The sequence below is a fragment of the Arvicola amphibius genome, chromosome 15, assembly GCF_903992535.2.
Source record: "Arvicola amphibius chromosome 15, mArvAmp1.2, whole genome shotgun sequence".
Taxonomy (NCBI): domain Eukaryota; kingdom Metazoa; phylum Chordata; class Mammalia; order Rodentia; family Cricetidae; genus Arvicola; species Arvicola amphibius.
Genome location: NC_052061.1, coordinates 12,746,672 through 12,756,971, shown reverse-complemented (window position 1 = coordinate 12,756,971; position 10,300 = coordinate 12,746,672). Strand labels below are relative to the sequence as shown.

General features: G+C 44.6%; 1 long non-coding RNA gene across 1 annotated transcript in view; it reads left to right on the top strand.

Moving 5' to 3' along the window:
- Positions 1 to 717: 717 nt before the first annotated feature.
- LOC119802345 overlaps positions 718 to 10,300 on the top strand; it is a 49,049-nt gene continuing 39,466 nt past the window's right edge. Inside the window, exons 1-2 of the long non-coding RNA XR_005283372.1 lie at positions 718 to 1,616; positions 3,191 to 3,328. This is a non-coding gene — a long non-coding RNA (uncharacterized LOC119802345). The remainder of the gene's footprint in view (positions 1,617 to 3,190; positions 3,329 to 10,300) is intronic.

The following is a 10,300-nucleotide window of genomic DNA, read 5'->3' as shown; positions in this document are numbered from 1 at the left end:
AAAACAGGGAGCCGGGCAGTCGGGAAGCAGAAACAGGATCTTCACAAGTTTGGGGCCAGGTTGGTCTATGTAGGAAATTGAAGGGCTTCACGGTGAACTCTGTAAAATAAATGAAAACCTCATCTTCAGGGCTAGGGATGTATTCATGAGGAATGCTTTCCTAGCATGAGATTCCCCAATTGCAGGTGAAGGGGTGGGAGCCTTTCCATTTGATTCTGGTGGTGTGGGAGGGTCAGAGGGACATCTTAGGGGTTCTGGGGGTGGAACGCCAGTGGTGAGCCTTGGCTGGAGGCAGAATCCCCGTTAAAGTTTTTTGATGGGTGCCTGAGTCTGACGAGGTCCCTGAGTGGATTTCCAGGGGAGAACTCTAGGAATGGAATGCTGTGTGAAAACAAGGAACTTTTTCTGTGGGGCAAGAAAGTCTCCTCCCCCTGAACCATCAGCACAAACACCACCCCAGCCACAACCCAAACTTGTGCGCAAAGGCAGAATTTCCAGCTTTCCTCAGCATCTTTGTAGTCTGTGCTGCGTTGGTACGTGTGTTCTTGAGCTAATATTTTTCTTACCGTACCGTTCCTCTGGAACCATTGGCACATCCAGTTAAGAAAATTTTTTTAACTACAGTATTTTACATTCATTGTTGTTGTTGTTGTTATTGTTATTGTTATTATTATTATTATTATATATACAATGTTCTGTCTGCATGTATGCCTGCCCACCAGAAGAGGGCACCAGATCTCATTACACATGGTTGTGAGCCACCATGTGGTTGCTGGGAATTGAATTCAGGACCTCTGGAAGAGCAGCCAGAGCCATCTTTCCAGCCCTTGAGAAAGTTTTTAAAGGTGTTTTTAGCCAAAGTATTATATTACTACATAAGTGTGGGTCCCCAAAGCCCAAAAGCCAGATAAAAGGTTTGCATTATATAGATCCACAAAGATTTTAGATTTTAGTAGTGTTCTTGTCCATTTTAACAAATAATTACATAGGGAATGTTAAAATAATCTGTCATATGCTGTGCTTAGTCACAGAGCTTAGCAAGTAGGAAGAATTCGTTCACTCTCCCATTCACTGAACAAATGATAGTCACCCTGCTAGTCCTGAGAATACAGAGCCATTGCTGGGTACTTAAGACATTTTATACTCTAGAAGGAGACATAGACATTAGTCTCCTACACGTATCATTGCAGCTGTAAGAAAAAAATCACCAAGAAGATGCCTAACTCCTGCATGTGTGTGCACAGGTGTCTGGCACAAAACTGAAGGACAAGGAATTAGCCAGATTGAAGGGAGGCTAGAAATTGTGGGGACACTGATGAAGCAGGAGAAAATGTCAGAAGACGAACCTGCTGCTGTCCACTGCTCAACTATGGGCCGAGGAAGGGAGAGCATGGGCGCTGGGGTGCTGCAAAGCCAGTGGAGTTCAGAGATGCCGTACTTTGAGGACCAAGGTGTTCACTTGTGTTTCCTCAGGGACAGTACTTCCCGGCCTGGTGACAGAATGGTACGAGTCCGTGTGGGAGAGGCCAAAGAAGCTGAGAGAAGAAACCCTGGGGGAAGTCCAGAGAAAATCCCACAAAATGAAAGCCCACACCTGGAGGCAGCTGTGGAGAAAGGTATCTAAGATGGGCCCATGAAAATAGCATCAAATGCTACTATGCCTAAGTGTCAGACTCAACGGGTTACTTCATCAGTCCCACAAAAACTCCATGAAATAAGCCTGGCTGCCGTGGTGCATGGCTTTAATCCCAGCACTCCGGAGGCAGAGGCAGGTGCATCTATGGGAGTTCGAATCTAGCCTAGTCTACATAGCATCCGGGTCTACACAGGAAACCCTGTCTTGAGAAAAGCAGAAACCTCCATGATAACCACCATTACTGTTCCCATGCAAGTAAGGCACATGAAACCTAGAAGATACTAGATGCCAGTCAGGATCAGATGCAACCCAGTAGTGCACAGTGGGGCATGCTGGAAGATCCAGTGCTTGGGAGAACAAGATCAGTGCATCACCACTGAAGACACTATTTACAAACTTAAACCCAGCTTCAGTGTCCTGACTGCTGTTCCAAGGCTCCAGCAGAAAGTAAGAGGCATTCTTGTTTTTGCTTCTCAAGACAGTTTCTCTGTGTAGCCCTGTCTGCCCTGAGACTCAGCCTGTTCACCATGCTGACCCTGAACTGAGATCCACCTGCCTCTGCCTGGAATTAAAGGCATGCACTCTCCACACACCTTCTTTAAATGGAAGGAGCTTGGAGTCCATGTAGAAAGCATGGAAATGAGGACTGAGAAGCCAGGGAGGTCAGAAGTCCGTTGTCCCTTCGGGAAACCCCTGTGTGGCTATATGAAGGCAGATTTTCCAGAGTCATGGGTAAACTAATTTTAAATTAACCAAAAATGGTTTGTTTTGGAATGGACACTTTGAGGTTTGTCGATATCATGACTGTGTAACTAGATACTGTAAAATGGAATTATGGAATATAAGTAATAATGGCTCATGTCCGAGGCAAGAGTTCAAGTCAAGCTTGAATATATTGTAAATTCCAGGTCAGCACAGAATGAAACATTGTCTCAAAAGCAGCAACAACAACAAAATGCCCACACCTCCAATCTCAACAAACTGCCAGAATAAAATGCAAGCCAGCCATGGTGTCTCAGTCATATGGCCCCAGTTTCTGGAGAGATGACATTGTCCAAGAGTAACCTAGTGAGTCTGTTTGCAAAAATGAGATCGATGTGGGATACCTTTAATCCTAGCGCTCAGGAGGCAGACAGATCACTGTGAGCTCAAGGTCAGTCAGAGTTACATAGTGAGACCCTGTTTCAATAAATAAATTATAAAGACTATAGAAATATCTGAGGCTCTAACTTAGTGGTAAAGCACTTGCCTAGAATTTTCCTTTCACTTTTTAAGAGAAACTTGCAATGCCTTTGTGAGAGAGACAGTTTGGGAGTGCGCTTTGCGTTTTCACAGGCGTTGGGCCTGGGTTTGAGGGATGTGGGCTTGGGAAAGAGAGAGCTAGCCCCTCTGGAGTGGGGCATAGTCCATGCCCAACCGCACCCTACCCCCATCTCTGAACACTGCTGCAAGGTGAACAAGAGAACCTGACATTGAAACAAAGTGTCAACACCCTGCGGGCACAAAGACAGGCATCTCTGTCCCTCACACCTCACCTCTCCTTTCTCCAAATAGCATTTGTCAGTCTGATAATGACAGCATCGGTCTGGCCTGAAGCTGACAGACAGCTAAGAGCCTTATAAATCGTAAGAGTCTTTGAAGTTGCCGGGTCGGGTACCCAGGACAGAGTGTTCCCAGGGATGTCAAAGGAAGGTAGGTCTCAAGATGTTGGCATTCTTACATCAGCACCCAGATGCGGTCTTGCCTCCAGAATTCCTTCACTCCTTTTCCTCTTGTTGCTTTTCCCTTTGTTTTAAGCCTCCTCTCCTTCAGAAATCAGAATTCTCTCTTCCATTTTTCTGATTCCTTTTTATACAAAGCTAATCTCATCAGATTAATTTCATCTCAGGGTTTTAATGAGATTTAGAAACCTGATTGGCAAAAAAACAAAAATAAAAAAGAATGAATCCAGGTGATAGGTATGGGTAGGACATGATCATCATATTCATAAAGCTAATGTACCTCCCATTTTAAAGAAAAATGGTGGAACGTGGATGCTGGCATCTCCATGATGCTGTAGAAAGCTCTGTTTTACTACTTGCCCTATTGGGGATCAAACCCAGAACCCCTTGCTTGCTACAGAAGGACTGTGTCAACTATGTTGTGGAATTTTAATTAAGATGTGTTACATTCGTCTATGTGGTGAAATATTTGCTTCATGATGCAAAGATGTGTTGCATTCCCTTATGTTGCATTGGTTTAACTCTGTAAAGCTGTGTTACTTTGCCTGTCTAAAATACCTGATGAGTCAAATAGCTGCACAGCCAATAACTAGGCAGGAGATAGAACTAGATGGGGCTGGCAGGCCGAGAGAATAAATAAGAAAGGAGGAGGAATGAGGAGAGGAGGATGTTGGGGGGGGGGGGCTGCCATACAGCCAGACATGGAGCAAGAAGGAAAGAAAAGATATATAGAAATAGAAAGGTTAAAAAAAAAAGAGACAAACGGTAGATGGGATAATTTAAGAAAAGCTGGCTAGAAATAAGCCAAGGCTGGGCATTCATAAGAAGGAATAAGTCTCCATGTGATTATTTGGGAACTGGGTGTTGGGCCCTCTAAGAGCAAAGAGAAAGAAAAAAACCCAGCTACACCACTAAACTGCATCTCTAGACCAGAAAAGCATTTTGTAAGCAATAATTCTGTAAATGAGGGGATTTCAGGTCCTGTGCAGAAAATACTTCAGGATAAGAGGATCCTGTTGATTGGCAATCACATCTCCAATGGGAGAGAAAGCAGCTGTCCTGTACTGACCTCTTATAAGGGGTCCAGTGACAGAAATAACTCACTTTCCTCTTAGGAACAAAGGGGGCATACAGGACTGTCTTTATCGGGGTGATTAATATAAGTGAGATACACAGCTCCTTGCATTGTCTCAACGAGAAGTCTTTGATGCCTGGTGATTTTCTTAACTGAAGTAGAAAAAGTAGAATAAACAGGATGGGTCTTACATTGTCCACCTCCCTTTTCCCTGACAGTGTCTTGCTGTAGAGCTCACACTGGTTTCCAATTGGCAGTCCTCCTGAGTGCTGGAATTACAGGTGTGGGTTACCACACCTGGCTTAAATTTAAATTTCAAGTACTCTGGGATTGCCTGCAAACCTGACTAGACAGGCTGTTGAGAACTCTTAATCCCCCTAGAGCAAGTTCAAGGACACCCCGTGTTGCAGGAGACTCTACCTCAGGCAGGGAAAGCACACACAAAGTTGAATTCAAGCTCCATGTATGTATACAGCTCAGATATCCAAAAACTCATCCCTCTTAATATGTGATAGCACACTAACTTTCAAAATGCCTGAGCCAGCATGACTCTCACCCCAGCAGTGTGCAGTACCCCATTCCAAAGCACAGATCCGACCTTGATTTCACGTTTGCTGCTACACTCATTAACACTTTCAGGGTCTCTGCAGTCCCTCCATTTTTAGAAAACCTATTAAATCTCTTCTCCATCAAGCCGCTAAGATTTGCTGACTCAGTCTATGAGGAATAAATATATTACTGCTGTTTAAAGAAGCCCACTGCCTGGCTGGCCTCTGCTGTCAATGCATGGTGTCCTCTGCATGCACTAAAAAGCAGTGCTTTTCAGACAGGGCATCCCACACCTTTCCTCCCAACATTTGAGAGACTGAGAAGCCAGCCTGGGCTCTACGGCAAGGCTATGTTTAGCAAAATAAATAAATAAATAAATAAATAAATAATCCAAGCCATATAATGATACCAAATTGGCCAACCAGTTAAGACTTTATACTGATGCCCTCCAAATCACAAGGACAACCTCCTGCTGAGGTCTGCTCCTGCCTCAGGAGAGCCACAGCCTGCTTAGCTCTCCCACATGCACTGTTTGTTTCCAGGCCATATAGTGTCTTTCGCCCTGGAAGACACTTTCCTCCTTTCTCCGATTTTTGTTTTAAATTTTAAATATGTATGCTTGTGTATGTGTGTAGTGTGTACTTGGCAGATACTTTATATTATGAAACTGTAGTTAAACTACAGTTATGAATTAGCAATGAAAATAATTTTATTGTTGGGGTCACAACATGAGGAACTGAATTAAAGGGTCACGTTAGGAAGGTTGAGAACCTCTATGTTACAGGCTTACACCACCATGCATGGATCATGTGGGACAGGGAATGGTGTTTAGGGTTTTGCAGTCCAGACAAACTCTCTATCGACTGATCTATGTCCCTACTTCCTGCTTTCATTTGAATTATATTAACCACATGTAGTTGAGTCTCTATATCCATGTTCTCTACATCATGGATTCTCCAAAAAACAAGTTGTTTTTGAGTCGTTTCTGTAACCTTAGTTAGCCTCATTTTCTTTTGATCCATCTGGCATTGCCTCCTAAGTGCTGGGACTAAAGGTGTGCACTGCCACGCCTAGCCTGGATGTCTTCCTTGTTACCTGATAAATAATAAAGTATAACACTGTTTACATGCATTTTCAATGTATTAGACATTTAAAATTAGAGATGATTTCAAGTTTGTGGTACAACACGCAGAGCATACCCAGTCCCTCAATCAGCTCTCATTACCACAGAAATTGGGAAGTAATCTCAACTGTAAGAAAGAAGGTGGAGGGATTAAACCTAGCTTGGCGGACACAGTCTCAAAATAAATAAACAAATTAAAAAGAGCTAAAGCTGTAGCCCAGGATGAGTGTTTGCCTAGCATTGCCGGTAATGGTCCTGGACTCCATCCCTGGCACGACGCTAAATAAATACACAGGAGAATGATGTGCACTGATCATATGCCAGCAGGCCTTCTGCAGGAGCACCTGCCCATCCCGGTACCTGCTGAATGTTGTAAGAATAGCTCCATGCTCCCAGGGATACAGCTGAATACTGTATTGGGTTTTTTCTTTTTCTCTTTTGAGGGTATGTGTGTGGGGGGAGGGGGGTGGGTGGGTGGGTCGATGTGTTTCTCTGTTGTCCAAATTGGATTAGAATCCACTAACATAGCACAGGCTGGCCCAGAATTTACAGTAATCCTTCTGCTTCAGTCTCTCCAATGCTGGTGCGGGGATTACACTCCCACCTCTGCCATGCCAGGTTTTATATTGTGCTCTTTTTTATAACTAACAATAATAAGGCCAATAATATTCTCCCAGAATAAAGTCTGTGTGGTTGCTGAGTAAAAACATAAGCACAGAAGCAATTTTTAAAAGATATCTTTTTTACATTTTTTTATTGATACTTATTGAGCTCTACATTTTTCTCCTCTCCCCTTCCTGCCTCTCCCCTCCCTTTTTCAACCCTCCCCCAAGGTCCCCATGCTCCCAATTTACTTTCTACTTTCTACTTCCCATGTAGATTAGATATCTTTAATTTTAATTACACATTCATATGGGGATGTTGGTGCAGGTATCTTTGGAGACCAGAAGAAAGTGTTAGATTTCTTGTCTGTTTGATGTGGGTGCTGGGAATAAAACCCAGGGCCTTAGGAAGAACAGCCAGCTCTTAACCACTGAGCCATCTCTCTAAACCCCCTGAATGGCAGGCTCCAACCTGGCTGAGTGGATTTTAATCCCAGTACCAACAAACAGCAGGCTGAGTCAAGAGGATGGGGATATTTGAGACCAACTGAACTACAGAACAAGATTCCTAGAAAAGATAATAAAAGTGAGGATGTTGGGAAGTCATAGAGCCATTATTGCCTGACGTGTGTGACTCTGGGTTCACTTCCCAGTATAAAACAGGAGGGATCGACTAACCTGACTGTTTAGTAGTGTACTGCATTTCTTCTCTTTGCCCCTTTTCTTAATAAAATCATAGGCCTTAAAGATAAATAAAAATGCTGCTCAGGCTTACATCATTATGGTTTCAATGAGCCAAAAATTCTATTTCCCCCTTTTACCCAGAATAATAACTCTTAAGAGCTAAAAACTTCAAAGCACTTTGAGCACTTAATTAGTCCTCTCTGGTGCCAAAGAGAAAGACACAGATATTCACAGAACTTCATCCTGACATTCTTCAGTTTGGCGAGACTTCTGCTGGTTTTGCAAAGCCATGTCTGTCCCACCAAGGTTATTTGGGCCACCTCAGCACCAGTCGCCCTCGCCTATGAAACCTGGTAATCTGAGCTGTCTCCTTGGACAAGGGGAGCTGCTGAAAGCCTGAAAGAGAAAGGGCAGTGATTCCCTGGAGAGCAGAAACACAAAGTGCATCTGTGTGGAACCTGTAAGAATGGTGCACGTGATTGGGCTGATTGCATCAGCATCCTATTGACTCCCTGGAACTGGGGCACCCTGGTAACCCAGCTCTTCTGAGAATTCCACTCTCCTGAGGCCCTGAGCACCGGCAGTGGGCCTCCACGTGCTCATAGCTCACCTCCTGTGCGTGGGAAGCTCCAAGCCACACTTTCTCTCTATTCAAACTTGCTTCCTGAGGAAGGTCTAACAAAAGTAGAGCAACCATGCCTGGGGGACCCAGTTCAGGAGTGGCTGCCTTCACACAGCCTCCCCACCCCCATCAAAGCTGGTCCAGTTCTTAAGATTCCCACAGTGACGACATCAAATGTTATTATTTATCTTCACATAGAGTCTAGGCTGGTCTTGAACACCCTATATAGTTCAGACTGACCTTGAACTCCTGGCATTCCTCTTGCCTCTGCCTCAAATTCTGGAATTACAGACTTGTATCACCAAGCCCACTTTCAGAGTTTCAAAAAGACATTAATTAGTATGTATGAGCATCTGGCCCACTGAAATGCGTGTGTCTGGTGCAGTTAGAGGTCGTAAGGGAGTGCCAGATCACCTGGAGCTGGAGTAGCAGATGCTTGCAAATCACTGTGTTATGCTGGGGCTCGAACTCAGGTCCTCTGTCACTCTTGTATCACTTGCTCTTAACTACTGAGCTGTCTCTCCAGCCCCCTTCTTCAGATCCTACTTTCAATTCTGATGCAAGAGATTAAAACAATGCTTACTGAGTGTTTGTTACCTGTCAGGCAGGTAGGGAGCCCTGGGTCAGAAAATAACTCCACAGCAGACCCAGTGGTGGAGGCACCAGGCAGCCACCACCAAGAGGAAGTGCCCAGAAGGGGCAGGAAGGGAAGAGGTGCTGTTCCTCAGGAGCAGGGAGGAATGGTCCTTGGTGTTTCTGCTTTGGCCCTGCAGTGCTCGACAAGCACTCTGCCAGGGAGGGCCATTCCGCACCCAGCTCTGGTCTCCGTATTACTTTACTCCCTGTCAGATGATTCTGCAGAGCCACAGATGTCTGCGCTGCTCACCACCTCACTTCACTGCTCTGCGCTCACATGCAGACTTCTCCAGTGGGTGGTAGCCTGAGCCCAGGGCTCTGGGCAACCCACTAACCCGGAAGAGGGTTTGCATTTTTTAGGCGGTTAGGAAAAATTAGTCGTGACACATGGAAATTACCTTAAGGGACAAATTTTCCTGTTCATTTGTAAAGTTTTACTGTGACCTGGCCACACCCTCTCATTTACACACTGTCCACTCACTCTGGAGTTTACTACAATAGCAGAGTGGGGTGCTGGCTTTCCTGGACCACACAACGTGCCTTAACTAAATATTTACTCTCTTGCTCTTTATAGAAAGCCTGCCAACCTCTGCTAGAGTAAACACATTGACGCAAGCCTTTGAAACTTATCATTTGTCATAAATGACTAGTACACTAGAAAAGATAAGTTTAAAACCAAAGCACAGATTAGTAGTAACTACAAAAGATAATTCCCAAAGGAAAGAACACAGAGGTGCATCCTATAGTGAAGCCTTACACTGTTGAGCTTCTCAGGGCAGCACTTTGGCTGGGTCAACTTCTTAATATGGGCTACTGAGAGCAGTAACTATCAGTAACAACGCAGTTCATCACTAATGTGATCAAGGTTAAGGACTTTCCAGAGTCCTGTTGCATCCTCCAGAAACTTGACTTGACTGATGTAAGAAGGCTCAGAGAGCTGAAGCAGCTTGCTCAGAGTCACACCAGTGGAAACAGACACCTTCAGGATTTTCACCAGGTTTTGGAATCAACTTAAACCTGAGCCCACCATAGTTTGACATACCGTGACACCTGCATGGCACCAAGCTGAAAAAACCATCCTCAATCTATCCACAAAACATGCCATTAGGCCGGGCGGTGGTGGCGCACGCCTTTAATCCCAGCACTCGGGAGGCAGAGGCAGGTGGATCTTCGTGAGTTCGAGGCCAGCCTGGTCTACAAGAGCTAGTTCCAGGACAGGCTCCAAAGCTACAGAGAAACCCTGTCTCAAAAAGAAAAAAAAAAAACAAAAAACAAAAAACATGCCATTGGCAGGCCCTGGGCGGGAGACTTGCACACTCCAAGTCCTGCTGTATTGTGATTCATCTGTACGAGCTAAGCAGAAAAGATGTGATGCCATCTAGGGACGCGGGAACAGGTTTGTTTTCTCCTTCAATTAAAGAATTAAATCTTGGGGAGTCCTGGCAAAGCCATCTATGATAGTGGGGAAAATGGGATCCCCTCTGAGGGTTCTTTGTTTAATTAATTAAAAAATATTAAGAATATAGACTCAAATAGAAGCTGAGAACAGTTTATTAGTGGTTAAGAGGAAATCCCCAAAGCAAGCAAGCTCTTAGGGAAGCATGGAAGAAGAAAGGAATGGAGAAGCTAAGCCAGCATGGAGGGCAGCTACA